This window comes from Podarcis bocagei (genome assembly GCF_964188305.1).
Source record: "Podarcis bocagei genome assembly, chromosome: 7".
Classification (NCBI taxonomy): Eukaryota; Metazoa; Chordata; class Lepidosauria; order Squamata; family Lacertidae; genus Podarcis; species Podarcis bocagei.
The window spans coordinates 20,188,134-20,195,316 of record NC_138132.1 but is presented as its reverse complement, the minus strand read 5'-3'; positions in this window follow the sequence as shown (position 1 = coordinate 20,195,316).

The window sequence follows — 7,183 nt, the reverse complement described above, 5'->3', positions numbered from 1 at the left end:
AGAGCCAGGACATGCGTACATGTAGCTGCATTGACCAATGCTCGGTTGTGAATGGCGGAACGGTTAAGTGGCAGTGGGAGGAGTGGTAGTCCACTCGTGGCATCTGTTGGGGTGACTTATTGGCAGAATGGTTTACCACTTCAGCCACTTGTAAACACCTAGTGTAGGGGTTATGGACGCCCCACTCAGTCATTAGACGGGAAAAGTTGGCAGGGGAGACCAGGGAACTCTTTCCCGCTTTGGCCAATGCCAGCAAAAATACAGGAGTATCCAAAGAAGTAGGGCAGTACATACCACGCCTACCCACCAACCCCAATATTTCCATAGTTCCTCCCACCAATACTCGGGGGCCATTCCTAATGTTCTTTTACTGCTGAAGGGCCCACTGATATTCGTATTCAATTATTCGCTGGGCCTCAGGGGTGACTCTCCACCTATTTGCTGAGGGACCCACTATATGGAGCAATTTCCCTATAATCCCTTGTGGGTGGACTGGGCCCTCGTGTTGTCTCCTCAAGAGATTATACCCAAAAGGGGCTTCCCCCTCTTCATATATCACCATGCACCCACAAGAATATATCCACCCCTGCAACGGCCTGACACACGGGGTGACTATATCAAGGGGTTCTGGTCCCAATACCAAAAGTCCTAGTGGTGCCTCTAAATTTGCTGGAGAGCAAGTTTCTACGTTGGGGACCCTGCCCGCGGGCACCCCTCCCATCCAATTCTTCCGGAACTAGGTGCCCTGTCTGTCTACTGGGCGGCAACTCTTATGCAGCCACAAGAATACCCTGCCACATTCAAGGGTATTAGGTGTGGAGTTACCAGGCCCAGTAGTTCAGGTAGTATTCTGGGATTTTGGGAGGCTTGAGCCACCACGACAACCACAGGTGGGGCTGCAGAACTTACAGGCACCTGTTCAGTAATTTTAATGTGCACCTGATTATCAAATGGGGTTGGTACAGTGCTCTACCCTGCAACCAACAGGCTATTCTCCCACAACCACAAGAGCGGTCTAGAACTCGATAGATTTCGACCAATCCTGCAGCTCCCCGGAGGAGCCACATCCAAGTGCGCTGGGCAATGCAGTGAATAAAGAGCCACAGTGGGAGAGTGGGATGCTGTACTGCGGCCGCCCTATTGAACCCTCGTTCCCAAGAGCCTACGAGTATGCCGTCTCTTACCACCGGCAAGACAAACCAGTCATAGCAGAGGTCAGCAGGCCAATAGGGTTGGTATGGTTCGGTAGGGTCAGGGCAATAAGACATAGAGCAAGTCAATAAAGAAAATAAGAGAGAAAAGAGAAAGTCTTTGTAACTGTCCTTGTGATGATTAGTCGCAGGATCTCGTTGCCCGTGGCCTAACGCTTTTTCCCTGGTAGCGTCAGACACAAGGTGATGATCAACTTCAGAGGGTCAGCAGGATTTCTCTTGCAAGTCCAGACACCCTTCTTCAGATGCGTGTGATGTACCCAGGGGATCACCTCGACTACTTTCACTGCAGTTGGGGATGAGGGGGTCGCCAGACGCTGTCACCCAGAGGAACTGGTGAACCGGCTCAGCGAGACTGCCGCGGGACTGCAGGTGTACGCTCGAGGGAATACCTGGAAAGGAAGCAAACACACACAACAAACACAGGGATTGCACTTGTTCTTGGGTGATGTGATCTCCCATCTGCCCCAAACTGGCGGGGATGTCTCGGACGAAAGGGGTTGGCCTGCCATATAGAAGTTCAAAGGGTGATAGTCTCAGTCTCTTGGTTGGCGCACAGGGCACATTTTGGGATATAACAGCAGTTAGTTATAACAGCAGTTAGTTGAGATAGAATATTCTCCCAAGGTGTGCTTTAGCAGCTGGGCCTCCCAAATGGGTGGACTCGTGGTAATTCTTTACAATTGTGCTGGCCAGATGTTGGGGCACAAAAACACGGCTGTCTGGTCCTTCCTGGAGCGTTGCTCCTTCTTGGCTGGTCCACTGCTGTTCATCAAGTGTGTAACGTGGTTCCACATCGTCTGGAGTGAGTTCTGGGATCTTTTGGCATAGCAGGCATTTCCTGGAAATCTGGGCCGCCAGTTGATAAAGGTTGGCTATATAGACATACTTCTCCAGCTGCTTGGTTGTGGCATCTGGCCTCATGTGGGTGGATACATAGTATCTGGTTTGTCAGCAGTGCTTAAGATCCCTTCTGGGACCACTGTTCCAATAACTGAGGCGGGGCCGGTTCCCGGGCTGCTTCCTTGGCCACTCTGTCTGCCAATCGATTTCCTCTGGCCACTTCTCCTGGTCCAGTCTTGTGTCCATAACCTCAATGCAATCGTGCGTCTGCTCCTCACCTTCTCCTACCGGCAACAGGGTAGCTGGGTTGAGGGCGGTGGTGACCACTGGTGGAGGTTTCAGAGCTGCCTCACAAGCTGCATTATCTGCTTTCCGGTTGCCTCTAGTGACCATGTCCCAACCTCTATCATGGCCTTTGCAGTGCATTACAGCAATCTCTTTGGGGGCCCATACAGTTTCTAGTAACGTCTCAACTTCTGGAACGTATTTCAGAGCTTTCCCGTGGGCTCCACTCAAGCCCCGCTCTTTCCATAGGGCGCCATGCGCATGCAGGGTTAAGAAGGCATATTTAGAATCAATATAGATGTTAGCCTTGCATCCAGCTGCCAATTGCATGGCAATGCCTTTCGCTGTTGGACTTCACCTCAGAGGACAAATAACTCTTGGAGACTTTGGCCTCCTCAGAACTCTTGGAATGGCTTGCCTGGCCTGCACCCCCACTTTTGGGTGCTCCATTGCCTGAGGAACAGCTTGCAACTGCCTTTTCAGCCTTTCTCCAACACACAGTGCATCACACAGATGCGTTGAACCGTAGAAACAACTTCCCAAAGCAGCCTCAGCCCCCTCTGGGCTTGGTACTCAGCCCCCTCTGGGCTTGGTACTCTTTCTGGGCATCCTCTAGGCCCCTCTGGTCTGGCTTCCACTGCAGCCTGACATGCCGTCTTCAATCCCTGCCACGCAACCCAGGGCTTCTCTAGAGCATCAGCCACGTCTCCTTCACAAGCCTCCACTGCGCCTGTAAACTTCTTAATGGGCTGGGCAAAGCCTGTTTCAGCCTGTGTACTTTCCCATAGTTGCTTTTCTGCCAGCCAGTAATACATGCGTTTTGACCAGGCTTCCCAATTGGCTCCATGCAGCCTTTCACAGGGGTAATTCTTATGGCCTTGCTGTTGCTGAACAGGCATCTTCCTCCCCCTTGGCCGCGGGTCTCTGAATGGCTACGGCGGACCCCTCGGGTCCCTGGCCTGTGAGCCATTGCTGTGCCTAACACTGCTGCCTTTTCTTTCCTCCACTGCTTTTTCTCCCTCTTCTCAGCCTCTCCTCTTTGTTCAAACACCTTCTGGGCGATGGCCATGATCTGAAATCTGGACATGCCCTGGAACCCAGGCTGTTTTTGGATTTTGGTTCTAATGTCCTTTGCACATTGTCCTATGAGGGAGGCATTTGCCATTAACTCATGTGCAGGGAGTTCAAAGTCAAAGGGGGTCCAAATTCTGTATGCCTCCATCAGGCGTTCCAAGAAATTCTAAAGCCTGTGTATTAATTCTCCTCCTTTCCTCTGAGGTAAAGAGAGTGCTCAGCAATTGCTGACAATCTGCCCAGGTAGCCTCATGCGCTGCAAATATAGAGGACCGCAAGTCCACAACTGCCTGGGACTTCTCAGCAAATGCAGGGGTGTGGGTCTTCCAATTCATCAAATCGATGGTGGTGAAGGGGACATATTGAAGGGTGAACGGAGGCGCAGGAAGTGGCTTGTCCCAAACTACACGAAGGGGGGGTCAGGACTTCTGCTTCTCCTGCCTCTGCGGTGGACCTGGACCGCTTTATGTGCTCCCCCAATGCTTTGCCTCAAACATTGCAATAAGCTTCTGCAGCTTCTCGATACATAGTGGTCAAACTTCTGTATTTGTTCATCCTTTCCCTCAATTCTTTAAGGTTGGGGTATATTTTGTTCAGGATCTGGTCACTGGGCTCTGCCTCGTCTACTTCTGGGGTGTCTGGCAGCCCCCCTTTCCCGCTTCGGCTCCTGGGGGCCACATATCGGGGCGGCGGTGGAGCTTTGGGGATATGGGGCTGTCCCTGTCCTCCCAAGGGGGCCACCACGGCACTTGGATCATATGGGGGTGGGGCCAGGACTTTTGCCTCGGATCCCTGGTAAATGGGCTTCTTGAGGCGTTTTCCTGCCTGTGCTCCTTAATTTTGAATTGATCAGTCTTATATTTCTTCAGCCAGGGGGGTGGGGGGGTTTCTCTATTATCACGTGAACCTCTAGAACTTCATCCATGTTCACAAACTCATGCAAGTTAAATGGAGAAAGTTCTTCTTCCTCTTTTAGTTTTATGCAGTTTTTTGTGTGTGTTTTTTTTAACTTCTAGTAGTTCTCCCAGCAGACACCTGACCTTGGCTGGTCACACCCTGTGGTCAGTTTCAGGTGTCCGGCTTGTTTTTTTTTTTTTTTTCATCTGTTCCCTCATCCTTTTTCTGTGGCAACTAACTTGTCAACTGTGGTGGCCACAAAGATGCAGGTCTTCTCTTGAGGTTTCTCTGCCTGAGTCTCAAACCAGGGGTCTGCTGCAGTGTTCTCTGAGACACACCTGAGCACTGAGCCATCCAGCTGGTGCCTGGTTAAGGACACCAATTAAATTGCCCTCCCTGTCTCAGCTATAACTGCTATAGGTCTAAAACCATTTCGTATTTCCTAGTCATAGACCACCTCTCACTGGTCATCAGAGAAGCTAGGACACTACTGGTGGTTTCCCTGATGTGTTCCAAACTGCCGCTGGTCACATAGATACCCAGCTCTTCCCTAGCTAAGTTCTGGGATTTAGCTTGCCCTCCCTGGTCAAGCTGTACTTACTATAGGGATCAAAACTGTTGGAGGTCTGCAAGGCTCATGTGCTTCCCAGTTCAGTGATGGGCTTTGGAGAAACTAGGAGGCTTGCCTTACTATCAAACTTACAGCTCAGCAGAGAACCCTCCAGCTCTGCCTGGCTGAACTCTTGCCTTCATTGAGGTCCAGAGATCTGAAAGCTTTGTATGCACTCTGGTTCTGTATACTAACTTGGATAACCTAAGGGATCTCTGGAGCGATCCCCTCCATCGCTCCCAAATCTGAATCTGAGTCTGAAACTCTTCTCTAAGTAACTACTCAGCCTCAAAAGATACTCCTTGTTGCCCTGTCCCAGCTAGGGCCCCTATGTTTCTTCCCAGTTCAATGCTGTGTCCAGTCCAGTTCACACAGAGTGTGTAAGCGTTCTGGCGTCATCACAACGCCATAGTCTCCGCTGAATCCTTTCTTGAAATTGTTCAGCATGCACTTTAGGGGAGTTATTAGACCTTTTGAGCCACTCCCTCCCATATTTAATATGGCCCTTGTGCAGCGTCCCCAAACACCAAACACACACACATGCACTTCCCAATTTTCCTCGCCCAGTCGAGCTCGCGCTGCTGGGAAGCGGAGTACTTATTGGTTCTACCCCAAGGGAATACCCTGGGGTTACACACACACACGCACCAAGTGCCTCTTTCACTGGACGCTGTACCACACACACTAGCCTCCCGGTTCCCCCCCCCTTTTTCCTTTTTGCCTTCCTTTAAATCCTTAAGCGTGGGTGGGTATCAGGGGCCAATCTTTCCCTTACTGCCACCAAACACGTTTGGGCATGTGATCAGGATGCCCCTTCCCCTTTTTAATTACAAGGGGGTCTCTGTCTTCCTCTGTCCCCAGGGCCCTTTGTCATGTACTCACCAGCCGGCTGGACTCTGCCCTGTCCTGTCAACCTCGGTCCTTCAATCCATTGCCTTCTCTTCCAGGATCCAGCAGAAGGGTCAAATTGGCTTCGCCCTCCTCCAAAGAAAAGCCTCGGTGGCGCCAGGATAAGCGGCCTATTGGCCCTTCCCCTGTGTCCTGCCTAGAAAAGGACAAGGGAGCTGCCTTCTGGTCTTTTGAGGACTTAAGGTCCCTATCCGAGTCACGCAGGCACCTCCTTCAACAGTCTCCTCAGGCTGACTAGCAGTTAAACTAACTGAGGAATGAGATGAGTTTTCCAGAACAGGGCAGTAGATTGTGCCATGAATAATTCAGTTCACGCACTGCACGTATTAGCTGAAATGCACCTGCAATGGTTGAAGGTAGTTTGCTTTCTGATGCAAAGGACAAGATGGCACCTCCCCCACCCCACTTACCCATTTCATGTTCCAGACTGGCAGTTGAATCTTAACCTCAGCGTTGGTGGCAGGATAATATTCCTCACTGCCCCTGAGGCAGCAGGCCAGATTATGAGATACCATGTGGATACTGAGGGGAATTATTGGGGATTCAGGAAAGGTGGCTGTTGCTGCTGCCCTCCCTGGTTAGCTTCCGCCTAATTGTAGGGCCATCCCCACTCTGAGGTAAAATTTCTGAGGTAAATAAAAACAACAAAAAGCTATGTAAAGGAAGAACCTCAAATATTACTTCGTGCTTGTGATGATATATTGCACCCGTAGAACCTCTTGCATATGTCGCCTAGCGGTGTTAGTTGTATGGAATCTGCTTATTCAAAACATGTGTCGCATTTGCCTCTGAGAAGTTGGAGAGCAATAACCTCCATTTTGTGTATCAGGTGCAAGCTGTCTGTCACGAAACAGTCCCTAGGCTCTGCTGCCTAGAGTTCTGAGGAAGCTTTGTCTTTTTATTCTGACTGAACTCACCACCATTAGCAATATTCCTTTCTCATTTTGTCCCCAGTTTCCCCCCTGCCACAGCTGACAATAAAAATGTGATACTGTGACCAGAGGGCCTCCGTTTTCCCCTGTACCCTAGTTTCGTTTGCTGTGGAGCCACATGAACGGGCGTGTTGTGGGCACAGAAGAGATAATGTCCCGCTCATTTCAGTTTGTATGAACATGTTGTTTGGAAGAGTGTAATGCATCACAAAACCCAAAGTAACATAAAACCCTAAGAAAATTTATTTTTATTTAACAAAGTTTTTATACACTGCTTGATTGTAGTAGAACCTCTAAGCAATTTACAAGAAATATTGAAATTATCAATAAAACCATTTGAAAACAACGAAAACAGTTAAAGAGAATTAAAATATATAGTAAAAAAGATTAAAACATGTCAACATATTTTTGTCTGGATAGGC